This window comes from Mustelus asterias, unplaced genomic scaffold, assembly GCF_964213995.1.
Source record: "Mustelus asterias unplaced genomic scaffold, sMusAst1.hap1.1 HAP1_SCAFFOLD_2842, whole genome shotgun sequence".
NCBI classification, from domain to species: domain Eukaryota; kingdom Metazoa; phylum Chordata; class Chondrichthyes; order Carcharhiniformes; family Triakidae; genus Mustelus; species Mustelus asterias.
The window spans coordinates 25,925-40,746 of NW_027592787.1; the positions used below are offsets into that span (position 1 = coordinate 25,925).

The 14,822-nt window shown below is 49.8% G+C and overlaps 1 pseudogene across 1 annotated transcript in view; it reads right to left on the minus strand.

Annotated features, from left to right (window-relative positions):
• The window catches only part of LOC144490072 (sprouty-related, EVH1 domain-containing protein 2-like), a 29,890-nt pseudogene extending 15,638 nt beyond the window's left edge, over window positions 1-14,252 (minus strand). Inside the window, exons 1-2 of the transcript XR_013497147.1 lie at window positions 14,153-14,252; window positions 12,857-12,918 (exon numbers count right to left, since the gene is read on the minus strand). The product of XR_013497147.1 is annotated as a sprouty-related, EVH1 domain-containing protein 2-like (transcript). The remainder of the gene's footprint in view (window positions 1-12,856; window positions 12,919-14,152) is intronic.
• Window positions 14,253-14,822: the final 570 nt, after the last annotated feature.

A 14,822-nucleotide genomic window follows, 5' to 3' on the forward strand; every position in this document is an offset into this window, starting at 1 on the left:
AGACCACTAGGCCATCGCCGTAGTAGCTTTATAGGGTATTTCTAAACTCCCAAAACTTTGCAATCTATCATTTCAGAAATTATTAGGTCCCACAAGATGCCGACATTGGATGTAGGCAGGGTGCAAGATGCAGTCTGGTAGGAGGATTCCACTAAGCTATAGTCAGCAGAAAAATAAACCCAATCAGAAAAAAACTTTAAATCTGCAAGAGATAAAAGGTAACAAGTCACGATAACGATATACGTGGATTTCTGTTTCAGGAATCTCGTACCACGGGTCACAGAACATAATCCAAAAAGCTCTTCACACACGGGGAAAGTTGGGACGAAGTTTAATGCACCCAACTTACTGTTTACCACTACAGGAACCAGCTTCAACTTTCAAAATGTTCTCCAAGTTTTACTCACTTTTGCAAAGTTATACAAAACAAAAACTAAACAGGAAATGTCACTCGAGCTTGGAGGCTGCAATTCTGAAACAATGCCAGATTGAAAAGTGAGATTTTGTAATCTGAAAAAGTAACAGTTTGTCCTAGAGGAAATTTCCAGGTTGGGAAATGTGGGTGACTACATTCCAGAGCAGGTTGTCTGTTAACGTTTCGTGGTTTGGAACCGTTTGAGAGGAAACTAGATAAAATTTAGCTTTTTCCTTAGCACAAAAATGGTTCAGAGGCAGCCAGTTAGAGGCACTCTCAATTCTGAGGGGTGTTGATGGGATCATAGATTCCCTACAGTGCAGAAGAGGCCATTCAGCCCATCAAGTCCACACTGGCTCTCTGAGGATATCTTACCCAGGCCCTCTCCCCCGGCCTATCCATTGGGAAATATTTTATCGACTGGTAACTCAAAGACACGTATTTAACAAAAAAAGAAATCCCAAAAGGAAGTAAAAACGGTGGCACAGTGGTTAGCACTGCTGCCTCGCAACGCCAGGGACCCAGGTTCGATTCCGGCCTCGGGTCACTGTCTGTGTGGAGTCTGCATGTTCTCCCCGTGTCTGCGTAGGTTTCCTCCGGGTGCTCCGGTTTCCTCCCACAGTCTGAAGGTGTGTGGATTAGGTGGATTGGCCGTACTAAATTGACCCTAGTGTCGGGGGATTGGCAGAGTAAATATGTGGGGTTACGGGAATAGGACCGAGGTGGGATTGTGGTCGGTGCAGGCTCGATGGGCTGAATGGCCTCCTTCTGCACTGTAGGGATTCTATGAACTGTAGAAAGGTTTTCCCTGCAAATGTCACCGGGACATGTTGCTTGGGGATGAAGATAGATTCCATTGTAACTTTCGTAACAGAAACAACAAAATATTCATAAAAGAGCAAGTTTAGACTGAACGGGGAGTTTGCAGATAGTATCCAGAAGTAGATAATGCTTTTCCCAGTCAGAAGATAATTCTGATGGTTAAGCTCATGTTATAACTTTCTGATTCCAAGTTTAAAGTTTATTTATTAGTGTCACAAGTCGGCTTACATTAACACTGCAATGAAGTTGCTGTGAAAATCCCCTAGTTGCCACACTCCGGTGCCTGTTTGGGTGCACTGAGGGAGAATTTAGCATGGCCAATGCACCCTAACCAGCACACCTTCAGACTGTGGGAGGAAACCGGAGCACCCGGAGGAAACCCACGCAGACACGGGGAAAACATGCAGTCTTCACACAGACAGTGACCCGAGACCGGAATCGAACCCGGGTTCCTGGCGCTGTGAGGCAGCAGCGCCAACCACTGTGTCACCGTAGAGGGTGAGCACTAGAGGACAAGCACTGAGCATCCGCGTTATAAACAGAATGGGCAGACCTGATAGTACCAGAAAAAGACTGAAATGAGGCATCAGAGTTATAAATGAGATATTGACTACAGTCCATGGCGCTTGGTGTAGTTACATTTATAGACCAGCTTCTTACGTAAGGGAGTTTATAAAGAGATCATTCATTTTAAAATGGGAGCAGGGTTTTGGTGGTGAGTGTGGCAGGGTTGGTTGAGAATAATTTTTCTCTGTAGCTCCATCTGCTTTCAATTGGATCATCTTCATGGCATCTGAAAAGCATTTTATGGAGACACACATCCTAACGTTGCTGTGTGAACACTGAACAGAATGAGTTAACGTCCCTTGTCGCTAGGATCTAGTCAGTTCAGAGAAGGCCATTTTTCAGTCGGATACCAGATTCCGCTGCAAGCTGCGAAGATCGGCGCAAGAATTCCTTGTAAAATATTTGGGAGAAATAAATCTGTATTGGTCACTCAGGAGCATTTGAATGCAAGTTTGTATTTTGTTTGTTTAATTTGGCAGACTATTCCTGATTTGATAGCTTGATTCCTCAAAAGCAATCAACAGTAAAATTCATTCACTGGAACCGCAGGCTTTTATTAATGAACTCTCACACGGGGAAGGGAAAACTAACCCTTCAGGTACCCGGTGTGAGACAAACCACATCTGAGCAGCATTGCTGTTCCTGGAACTAGCTCCAATATGGATGGTAACCATTCTCATGGTGGCTAGCACTGCTGCCTCACAGCGCCAGGGTCCTGGGTTCGATTCTGGCCTCGGATGACTGCACCAAGCCCACCAACACCTCTACTTTCTCAGGAGGCTAAGGAAATTTGGCATGTCAGCTACGACTCTCACCAACTTTTACAGATGCACCATAGAAAGCATTCTTTCTGGTTGTATCACAGCTTGGTATGGCTCCTGCTCTGCCCAAGACCACCAGAAACTACAAAGGGCCATGAATGAAGCCCAGTCCATCACTCAAACCAGCCTCCCATCCATTGACTCTGTCTACACTTCCTGCTGCCTCGGAAAAGCAGCCAGCATAATCAAGGATCCCACGCACCCCGGACATTCTCTCTTCCACCTTCTTCTATCGGGAAAAAGATACAAAAGTCTGAGGAAACGCACCAACTGACTCAAGAACAGCTTCTTCCCTGCTGCCATCAGACTTTTGAATGGACCTATCTTGCATTAAGTTGATCTTTCTCTACACCCTAGCTATGACTGTAACGCTACATTCTGCACTCTCTCGTTTCCTTCTCTATGAACAGTATGCTTCGTCTGTATAGCGCGCAAGAAACAATACTTTTCACTATATACTAATACATGTGACAATAATAAACCAAATCAAAATCAAAATAGTGTCTGCATGGGTTTCCTCCGGGTGCTCCAGTTTCCTCCCAATGGTCCAAAGATGTGCAGGTTAAATGGATTAGGAGCCATGCTAAGTTGCCGCTAAGTGTCCGCATGTGTCCGTGTATCCATGTGCACGTGCGCCCGTGTGCGTGCCCATCCACGTCAGTGTGTGGGGGAGGTGAGGGGGGGGGGGGGGGGGGAGGGAGGAGATTGGTGGGGTAAATATGTGGGGATGTGGGGAAAGGGCCTGGGTAAGATGATTTGGTGCAGACGTTGATGGGCCAAATGGCCTCCTTCTGCACTGTAGGATTCTATGATTCTCAGTGTCCAAAAATGTGTAGGTTAGATGGATTGGCCTTGGTAAATGCGCAGGGTTACAGGGATAGGGCGGAAGGGGGGACCTTGGCAAGATGCTCTTTTGGAGAGTTGATGCAGATTTGATGGGCCGAGTGGTCTTCTTCTGTGTTGTAAGTAGGGATTCTATGATTCCTGGAGCCTGTACCAACCTGGGCAGTGGGACATTCAAGGCAAAGCATCTTCAACTTCTCTGCCCAATATGTGGCAGATACGCTATTGGTGGATCATATCAGAGGTTTTTCTGCTGTTGGTAGATTGTTATTGCAGTGGGTGGGATCTGGGAGGTGCTGCCTGAACAGGCGGTTATTGAAGCAGGTTCAATAACTTTCAAAAGAGAATTGGGGAAATACCTGACGGTGTAAAAAACATTAAAGTTATAAAGTTAAAGTTTATTTATTTGTCATAAGTAAGGCTTACATTAACACTGCAATGAAGTTACCATGAAATTCCATGGCGCCTGTTTGGTTACACTGAGGGAGAATTTAGCACGGCTAATGCACCCTAACCAGCACATCTTTCAGAATGTGGGAGGAAACCGGCGCACCCGGAGGAAACCCACACAGACACGGGGAGAATGTGCAGACTCCACACAGACAGTGACCCAAGCCGGGAATTAACCCGGGTCCCTGGCGCTGTGAGGCAGCAGCGCTAACCCACTGTGCCACCGTGCATTACACAGAGAGAGGAGAGTGAAGTGTGACTTATTAGACAGCTTTACCAAGGAGCCAGTACAGACACAGTGGGCTGAGTGGCCTACCCCTGGAGTGTATCAGTTAAAAATAGCAACATTTGCATTTCTTCCCCTTTATGGAGAGAGCTTCCGTGTGCTGAACGGGAGGTTGGTGCTGCTTCAAACCAATGGAATTCTTTAAAGATTGTTAACATGTAGTGAGTGATGTAACATCCAAAAAACCAGCATGTACAATGTCAGAAAGACAGCGATAATGTTCCCGCCCTGTCCCTCAGCGAGCAGCAACTCAGGAAGTGCTGAAAAAGATAGCTCCAACTGAAAATGGCTGCACTCCAGAAACTTGCAAGGCAGAGAAACAAATCAACAGAAAATACAATTAAATTATATTTATTCTAATTGGTATCAAATGAATGGAGGTTCAAGTGTACAGGTTTGCAGCTTCTCGATTGCAACGATGTGCAGGTTAGGTGGATTGGCCATGCTAAACTGCTCCTTAGTGTCAGGGGGATTAGCAGGGTAAATGCATGGGGTTATGGGGATAGGGCCTGGGTGGGATTGTGGTCGGTGCAAACTCGGTGGGCCAAATGGCCTCCTTCTGCACTGTAGGATTCTATGAAATTCTATTCCCTTCTACCTTCGACATTATTTGCCACTTGTTTTAATGATTGTGACACTAACGTTTACAAATCTGCATCATCCATCACGCTGTCACCTGGACACAAAGGCCACCAGGTCCATATATTAAAATATCGGAGACTGTATCAGGCTACAGTTAACACTGCCGCTCAGTCGTCACTGATCTAATCAATGCCAGCTTTCTCTTAAAAACATCTCATTAAAACTTGCCATCCAGGAACTAAATCTGTTTGAAATGCTTTGTGAATCAGTCAAATCTCTGTTCCACTAAATAACATCAAAGGTACAGTTGCTCTGCATCACTTTTGGAAGATTTCAGATGAAGTGTGTAAAATAAATCTCTGTGACACAAAGTTAAGGCGGAAAGTATTAATTATTCTAGAATATTTAGAACAAATGACCCTACCAATCAAATCCACAACAAAACAAACTAAAACAATATTTGCCGTACAATCTTAAAAGTGGGGCGGCACGGTAGCACAGTGGTTAGCATTGCTGCTTCACAGCTCCAGGGTCCCGGGTTCGATTCCCGGCTCGGGTCACTGTCTGTGTGGAGTTTGCACATTCTCCTCGTGTCTGCGTGGGTTTCCTCCGGGTGCTCCGGTTTCCTCCCACAGTCCAAAGATGTGCGGGTTAGGTTGATTGGCCAGGTTAAAAATTATCCCTTAGAGTCCTGGGATGTGTAGGTTAGAGGGATTAGCGGGTAAATATGTGGGGGTAGGGCCTGGGTGGGATCGTGGTCGGTGCAGACTCGATGGGCCGAATGGCCTCCTTCTGCACTGTAGGGTTTCTATGGTTTCTATGATCATTATTATTTATAAAACTATTAAACTGTTATAAATTGTAACAAAGTACACCCACAAAGTTTGTCCAGATGTGGGTTCATCAAAACCCAGTACAGCTGAAGCCTAACCTTCCTACTTTTGTATTCAATTCCCCTCACAATAAATGATGTAATGCTATTAGCTTTCCTAATTACTTGCTGTACCTGTGATTCATGCACTGGGACACCCAGATCCCTCTGCGTCTCAGAGCTCTGCAATCTCTCACCATTTAAATAATATGCTTCTTTTATATTCTTTCTGCCAAAATGGACAATTTCACATTTGCCACTCGCTACTTTGCATTCACATTCCCATTTTTAAAATCAGTTTCTTAATCTCCTTTACTGGATTCTAAATTGCTCCCAATCCTGCGACACTTTTTCTGTTCGGACTATGAGCCACTTCTTTTGATCTAATGCAATCTTTAACTTTCATCATGATTGATTTAGCTTTCCCTTATGGGTGTGTGTGTGTCTTATAAGCAATGTGTGTGTGTGATATTTCTTATTTAGCCATTACCTGTCTACTGTTAATTTCTTGGAGTATTTTCCCAATCTACTGTAGCCAGCTCACCCATCATAATTTCTTTTCTTCAGATTCAAGATCCCAGTTTCAAAATGAATTATGATTGCTTAATGTTAAATTCTACCATATTATGGTCACTATTTCCTAAAGGCTCCTTTACAAGCAAGATTATTACTCCCTTCTCAATACATAATATTAAATCCAATATAGCCTAATCCCTAGTAGGCTTTTCCATGCATTGCTCCAGAAACCCATCTCATGCGCACTCTAGGAATTTATCCGCTACAGCACTAGTACTGATTAGGCCTGTCCAGTTTATATGTAAATTGAAGTCATCCATTATTACAGTTTACCCACGTTACGTACATCTCTAATTTCCTCATTTATACAATGCCCAACGTTACAACCACAGTTTGGTGGCCTGTGAACAACTTCGGCCAGTGCTCACTGCCCCTTGCTGACTCACTGCTCCACCCAAACTGATTCGACAACCTTTGATCTAAGATCCTCTCTTGGCAAATTATGTTACAGTTGTATAAAACGTTGGTTAGGCCACATTTGGAATACTGCGTCCAATTCTGGTCACCACACTACCAGGAGAACGTGGAGGCTTTGGAGGGAGTACAGAAAAAGTTTACCAGGATGTTGCCTGGTATGGAGGGTATTGGCTATGAGGAGAGATTGAATAAACTGGGATTGTTCTCCCTGGAAAGACAGAGCCCGATAGAAGTTTATAAAATTATGAGGGGTGTGGATAGGATGAACAGTTTTTTCCCAGGGCAGAAATGACAATTACAGGGGTCACAAGTTCAAGATGTGGGGGAAAGGTTCAGTGGAGATGTGCGGGGGGAGTTTTTTTACACAGAGGGTGGTGGGGGCCTGGAATGCGCTGCCAAGTGAGGTGGTTGAGGCAGATACGTTAGCGACATTTAAAGACTTATCTTGATAGACATATGAACAGATGGGGAATAGAGGGATACAGGCGGTTGGTCGAGATAGGACAACGTGATCGACACAGGCTTGGAGGGCCGAAGGGCCTGTTCCTGTGCTGTACTGTTCTTTGTTCATTCTCATTAATTAACCCATCCCATCCCTCAGTAACGGCGCTAACCCACCTCCTTTTCCTTTTTACCCATTCTTTCGAAATGGTGAATATCCCTGGATATTCAGTTCCCAATCCTGGTCACCCAGTAACCGCATCTCTATAATAGCAAATAAATCATTTACCTCAATGTGCGCATTCAAATCATCAACCTTATTCCCAATGCTACCCGCATTCGGAAAGAGTGCCTATAATTCTGATTTTTAAAAAATTATTCTTTATTTTGAGCCTATGTGCTCCTTGCCTAAGCTTCACTCACCTTCTCCTGTTGCTTTCTACTTTTCTATTTCCTTTTAGCAGTTTTGCTTCCCTCCAATCGGAGCTATCTCAGCGTTTCCATCCGCCTGACGATCCAGCACGAGCCAATCTCTCTGCGAGGATGCGAGCCCTAGTCCCGAGATGCAGCCCGTCCATCCTGTACAGGTCCCACCTGCCCCAGGACTGGTCCCAATGCCTCAGAAATCTGACGCCCTCCCTCCTACACCAGTTCTCAGGCTACATGTTCATCACTCAATTCTCCCATTTCTACACTCACCAGAATGTGGGACTGGGAGTAATCTGGAGATGGAGAGTCTGACTTTTCAATCTTCTTCCTAGCTCCCCAGGATCTGCTTTCATGATCCCATCCCCTTTCCTGCCCAAGTCACTGGCACTGGCATGGAGTGTGACCTCTGACAGTTCACCCCAGAAGAATTGCCTGCAGCCGCTCTGGAACATCCTTGATGCTGGCATCGGGGAGGCAAGATGCCATCCTGGAGTCACGTCTAAGGCCACAGAAATGCCCATCTGCTCCCCCAACTAATGAAGCCCCTTTCACCATTGCTCTTTATTCCTTGTTCCTCTCCCCCTGTACATGGTGCCATGAGCCTGGCTCTGACTGCACTCCTCCAAAGAACCAACAGCCTCACCAGTATCCACAATGGCAAAAACCCGACAAGCCAGTGGGACTCCAATGGCCAATGGGATGTTCCATTCGACGAGTGTGAGAAAGCATGGCATTTATGACCACCGGACTTTCCTCAGCACTTTACAGCCAATGAGATACCAGTGAAATGTAGTCACTGTGGTGGCATAGGAAACACAGCAACCTCATGGCGCACAGCAAGATCCCATACGCAGCAATGTGATAACGACCAGATTATCTGGTTTTGTGATTGAGGGATAAATGTTGAACAGGATACCATAAGATATAGGAGCGGAATTAGGCCACTCGGCCCATCGAGTCTGCTCCGCCATTCAATCATGGCTGGTATGATTCTCATCCCATTCTCCTGCCTTCTCTGCGTAAATAAGACCATACCGGGGAGAACTCCCCTGACTTTCTTCAAAATAAGTGCCACAGGGTCTTTCACATCAACCCCATGGCGGGGGACAGACAGGGTTTCAGTTTAATATCTTGTCCAAAAGGCAGCACCTCTGACAGTGCAGCACTCCCTCAGCATCACACTGCAGTGTCAACCTGGTCTTGCTGTGTTCAAGTCTCTGGTCCTTAGAACCCCTGCAGTATAGGAGGCGGCCATTCGGCCCATCGAGTCTGTACGACCACAATCTCACCCAGGCCCGATCCCATTACCCCACACATTTACCCTCTAATCCCCCTGTCACTAGGGGAAATTTAGCATGGCCGATCCACCTAACCTGCACATCTTTGGACTGTGGGAGGAAACTGGAGCACTTGGAGGAAACCCACGGAGACACGGGGAGAATGTGCAGACTCCACACAGACTGTGACCCAAGCCGGGAATTGAACCCAGGTCCCTGGCGCTGTGAGGCAGCAGTGCTAACCACTGTGCCACCGTGCCGCCCCTGTTGTGGGACTTTAAACTGTAACCTTCTGATTCAGAGGGGAGAATGCTGGGTCCCAAAACAGTGCGAGAACAAAGCCCCCCCCACACAGGCTGGTCTCCCGATGTGGCCGTGATAAACCATTCCAGCAGCGCTCCGTAACGGAATAAAACACCAGGAAACATTTCAACTCACAAAGTACCGTGGGGGAAGACACAGAGAGAGAGAGAGACAGACAGACAGTCACACACGGGGGGAGGGGCGGGGGGGGGGGGGGGGGGGAGAGAAGGGGCAGATGGGGGGGGGGAAGGGGCAGAGGGGGGGGAGAAAGGGCAGAGGGGGGGGGAAAGGGCAGAGGGGGGGGAAGGGGCAGAGGGGGGGGGAAGGGGCAGAGGGGGGGGGAAGGGGCAGAGGGGGGGGGAGAAGGGGCAGAGGGGGGGGGGAAGGGGCAGAGGGGGGGGGGGAAGGGGCAGAGGGGGGGGAAGGGGCAGAAGGGGGGGGGAAGGGGCAGAGGGGGGGGGAAGGGGCAGAGGGGGGGGGAAGGGGCAGAGGGGGGGGGGAAGGGGCAGAGGGGGGGGGAAGGGGCAGAGGGGGGGGAAGGGGCAGAGGGGGGGGGAAGGGGCAGAGGGGGGGGGAAGGGGCAGAGGGGGGGGGAAGGGGCAGAGGGGGGGGGAAGGGGCAGAGGGGGGGGGAAGGGGCAGAGGGGGGGGGGAAGGGGCAGAGGGGGGGGGGGAAGGGGCAGAGGGGGGGGGGAAGGGGCAGAGGGGGGGGGGAAGGGGCAGAGGGGGGGGGAAGGGGCAGAGGGGGGGGGGAAGGGGCAGAGGGGGGGGGGAAGGGGCAGGGGGGGGGAGGGGCAGAGGGGGGGGGAAGGGGCAGAGGGGGGGGGAAGGGGCAGGAGGGGGGGGAAGGGGCAGAGGGGGGGGGGGAAGGGGCAGAGGGGGGGGGGGGGAAGGGGCAGAGGGGGGGGAAGGGGCAGAGGGGGGGGGAAGGGGCAGAGGGGGGGGGAAGGGGCAGAGGGGGGGGAAGGGGCAGAGGGGGGGGGGAAGGGGCAGAGGGGGGGGGAAGGGGCAGAGGGGGGGGGAAGGGGCAGAGGGGGGGAAGGGGCAGAGGGGGGGAAGGGGCAGAGGGGGGGAAGGGGCAGAGGGGGGGAAGGGGCAGAGGGGGGGAAGGGGCAGAGGGGGGGAAGGGGCAGAGGGGGGGAAGGGGCAGAGGGGGGGAAGGGGCAGAGGGGGGGAAGGGGCAGAGGGGGGGAAGGGGCAGAGGGGGGAAGGGGCAGAGGGGGGGAAGGGGCAGAGGGGGGGAAGGGGCAGAGGGGGGGAAGGGGCAGAGGGGGGGAAGGGGCAGAGGGGGGGAAGGGGCAGAGGGGGGGAAGGGGCAGAGGGGGGGAAGGGGCAGAGGGGGGGAAGGGGCAGAGGGGGGGAAGGGGCAGAGGGGGGGAAGGGGCAGAGGGGGGGAAGGGGCAGAGGGGGGGAAGGGGCAGAGGGGGGGAAGGGGCAGAGGGGGGGAAGGGGCAGAGGGGGGGAAGGGGCAGAGGGGGGGAAGGGGCAGAGGGGGGGAAGGGGCAGAGGGGGGGAAGGGGCAGAGGGGGGGAAGGGGCAGAGGGGGGGAAGGGGCAGAGGGGGGGAAGGGGCAGAGGGGGGGAAGGGGCAGAGGGGGGGAAGGGGCAGAGGGGGGGAAGGGGCAGAGGGGGGGAAGGGGCAGAGGGGGGGAAGGGGCAGAGGGGGGGAAGGGGCAGAGGGGGGGAAGGGGCAGAGGGGGGGAAGGGGCAGAGGGGGGGAAGGGGCAGAGGGGGGGAAGGGGCAGAGGGGGGGAAGGGGCAGAGGGGGGGAAGGGGCAGAGGGGGGGAAGGGGCAGAGGGGGGGAAGGGGCAGAGGGGGGGAAGGGGCAGAGGGGGGGAAGGGGCAAAGGGGGGAAGGGGCAAAGGGGCAGGGGGGGGAAGGGGAAGAGGGGCAGAGAGAGAGAGACAGACTGCGGGAGAGAGAGAGAGAGAGAGGGGAGGAAAGATAGACACTTCACCCTGAAATACAAAGGCAGCACGGTAGCACAGTGGGTTAGCGCTGCTGCCCCACAGCTCCAGGGACTTGGGTTTGATTCCTGGCTTGGGTCACTGTCTGTGTGGAGTTTGCACATTCTCCCCGTGTCTGTGTGAGTTTCCTCCGGGTGCTCCGGTTTCCTCCCACAGTCCAAAGATGCGTGGGTTAGGTGGATTGGCCATGTTAAAATTGCCCCTTAGTGTCAGGGGCTAGGGTAAATGCATGGGGTTATGGGGATAGGGCCTGGGTGGGATTGTGGTCGGTGCAGACTCGATGGGTCGAATCTCCTTTTGCACTGTAGGATTCTATGAATGTTAAGATCTGAAAACAAGTAGCTGGGAGGATTCTCCCCGTCAAATAGTCTTTACAAAATAAAAAAGACTTTGATGAGGGAAGCAGTTCGGCTAAAGTCTGGTTAGAATTTTTAAAATATTCTGACCAGATTTTGGAAACTAGGTCACATCTGTACCTCGTTAGAAGACATGTCAGAACATTAAACTGGCTTCTAGCAGTTAGTCAAAACTAATATTAACAGGGGGTTCTCTGATCAACTCTCAGACTCTCAAATTGAGTGTTTCACAACGATTCGAGATAATAAAACCTCAAATCCGGGAGCAGAGCGATTTATTCACTCACAACCAGAGCGTGTAGAATTGTAATCTGAACACAAAAGGAAAACATACAGCTACACAAAACCTCTTGGATGCTTTAGGAAGGTGGGTTAACATTTTAAACTCTGCGGGTACACCAGCAATTCGAATCAAATTCCCTGCAATTTCGAAGATCCGGGGGTGACTGGATCGAAGTTTCCAAGGTCATAAGAGGAAGAGAGGGAGCGGAGAGAGAGAGAAAGAGAGAGAGAGAGATAAATGATTTCTCGTGGCTGGGGAGAATGGGACTGGGGGAGGAACAGAGTCTAAAAATCAGAGGCAGACATTTCAGAAATGAAATCAGGAAACCCCTCGACACACTCAGGGCGGTAAAAGTTTGAGAAACTCTCTCCTGCAGAACTGATGCTAGGTCAATTAATGAAAGAACGGAGATTGGCTGATGTTGTAACTCAAAGGGACTGAGGGATGAATCAAAACGCTGGGTATTGTTAGGTCGTGGATTAGCCAGGATGTGTTGAAGCAGGTTCAAGGGGCAGGGTCTCGGGGCGGGGGGGGGGGGGGGGGGGTCTGAGATGCATTTATAAAGTCCTTGTGCAATTTATTTAAAAACCTTGGATGTACACATTATAGAAAGTATGAAGTGCCGAAGTAAGTATACTTGAGGGTGGCCCAGTGGTTAGCGTTGCTGCCTCTCGGCGCCAGGGCCCCAGTTTGATTCCCGGCTCGGGTCATTGTGTGTGTGGAGTCTGCACGTTCTCCCCGTGTCTGCGTGGGTTTCCTCCCACAGTCCGAAAGACGTGCTGGTTAGGTGCATTGGCCGTGCTAAATTCTCCCTCAGTGTACCCGAACAGGCGCCTGAGTGTGGCGACTAGGGGATTTTCACAGTAACTTCATCGCAGTGTTAATGACAGCCTACTTGTGACACCAATAAATAAACTTTAAAAATAAAACTTCATTGAGTTTGTGCCATTGTTATTTTGACGTGGATCTTTTCACATTATTTCAGATACGGAAGGTGATTGAAAATAAAACTGGAATCTTTAACATTCTGCCTTCTGACATTGCTTACAGTCTCTTTCTGCCCTGCAAAGTTATTGAAGTTACAAAAAGAGACTTTGTAAACTCCCTGTGTAAAAATGAAGTTAATCCATCTCTGCGAAATGCACCGTTACCGGGAAGTTAATGAATCCGCTCCGCCTGTCCTCCCCAGTACCGGAGCTGAACGGTTTCCTGACTTACACAAAGAGTGGAGAGAGGGGTTGAAGCCAGTGGCGATGTCAGCGTTATCTCCTCTCTCGCCACTGTGGTATGCTAAGCAGCAGCAGTGCCAAAAATAACTCCAGCCTCTCCCATCTCAGCCCCGGCTGCGTACATAACTTCATTCTTCAACTGGAACGATGCATTCCCCGAGGAAATGCTCCTCATTCTCAGCGATGGCATTGTGTAACTTTATGAATGGTGCAAGCCATCAATTAAAGGGCTTCCGCCGCACGAGGAGGTCACATGAAGTGCTGGGGATTTCAAAGTGGTGTCTGCAGCAATATCCGGATCATTACGGTTTGGAAAGAATAAAGTTGAAGGATACATTACCGTACACGGCACAGTTTCATATTTTATATTTCACCAAAAGTACTTAGCCATTCACGTGATGGCTGGGGTTGAACAAGCATCTACAAGTTAGAGAGTAATAATCGGGTAAACCCTCAATTGGATTGGGAAACCCAATATCCAGGACTTTCCACAGCTTTGGGAGTTAGGTCCCCTCCCTCTACCCCACTTGCCCCTCACGCACCACACTCTCCAGGGCTAACATGGGCTCAGAGTAAAAACTGCTTCCAGTCTTTGGACAGCCAGTTACCGGGGCAGACACAGATTATTTCCAATCAGTAAACGGACCAGAGGGGGAGAATTTCCTTTCTACAGAGAGTTACAGTGACCTGGAACACACTAGAGGGTGGGGGGCAGATTCAAGCAGGGAAAGGGAATGGGATATGTATTTGAAAAAGGGAAATGTGCAGGGTTATGGGGAAAGAGGGAGAATGGGATTAATCTGATAGCTATAGAATGAATGAATTAATCAATCAATTATAGAATCTACAGTGCCATTCGGCCCATCGAGTCTGTACCAACCACAATCCCACCCAGGCCCTATCCCCATAATCCCATGCATTTTACCCTAGCTAGTCCCTCTGACACGAAGGAGCAATTTAGCAATCCACCTAACCCACACATCTTTTGGATTGTGGGAGGAAACTGGAGGAAACCCATGCAGACAAGAGGAGAACATGCAAACTCTGCACAGACAGTGACTCAAGGCCGGGAATCGAACCTGGATCTCTGACCTACTCCAATTCTGGCTTCTTGAGCACTCCCATTTAAAATCACTCTTTCAATGGTGGCCTTGCCCTCAGCTGTCTGGACCCCAAGCTCTGGAATTCTTTCCTACACTTCTCCCTCTGCCTTCCCACCTTTGGACACCGACCTCTTGATCATGTTTTTGGTCATCTGACCTACGATCTCATGTGACTCGTGTTGAATTTTGTTTGGTAATCGCTCGTGAGACGCCATGGGGATGCTATTATTGTAAAGGTGCAATACAAATGCAAGTTGTTGTTGGTGTCTCCATTAAAAATGCCAGTCAGTGCAGAGGTCGCTTATTGTCTTCAATTAATCTGCAGATTTAGAGCGCCAGGCTGTGACACTCAACACAACAACAAAGAAACTTTGGAAGATGAAATGAGCTAGCTACTGGCCCCGTCTCACCTCCTAAAGGGCAACGACAGTCAGACTGGCAACTGCCAGCATTTCAAACCAGCCACAAAACAGAAAGAAACCAGGTGGAGCTTTTAAAAATAAAAAGCCTCAAGGATGCAGATAATTAAATTGTAAATTATTTAAAGCTTTCGAATCCCTCCAAGCATTCAGTAGGAAATGCGATTTTTGCATGGACCAGCCTCTCCAGAGGAAGGGATGAGTGAGAGAGACAAGGCTGAATGCACTATTCACAAAACCTCTCGCTCTGGACTGATCGGAGAACGGCTGGGTCACCAGAAATTGCGTCAATCCCTGAAAGGACAAACTCCAAACCAGGCAGCAATGCTCCATCGCAGGCAAGCCCAGATCCTGCAGACTAACCTC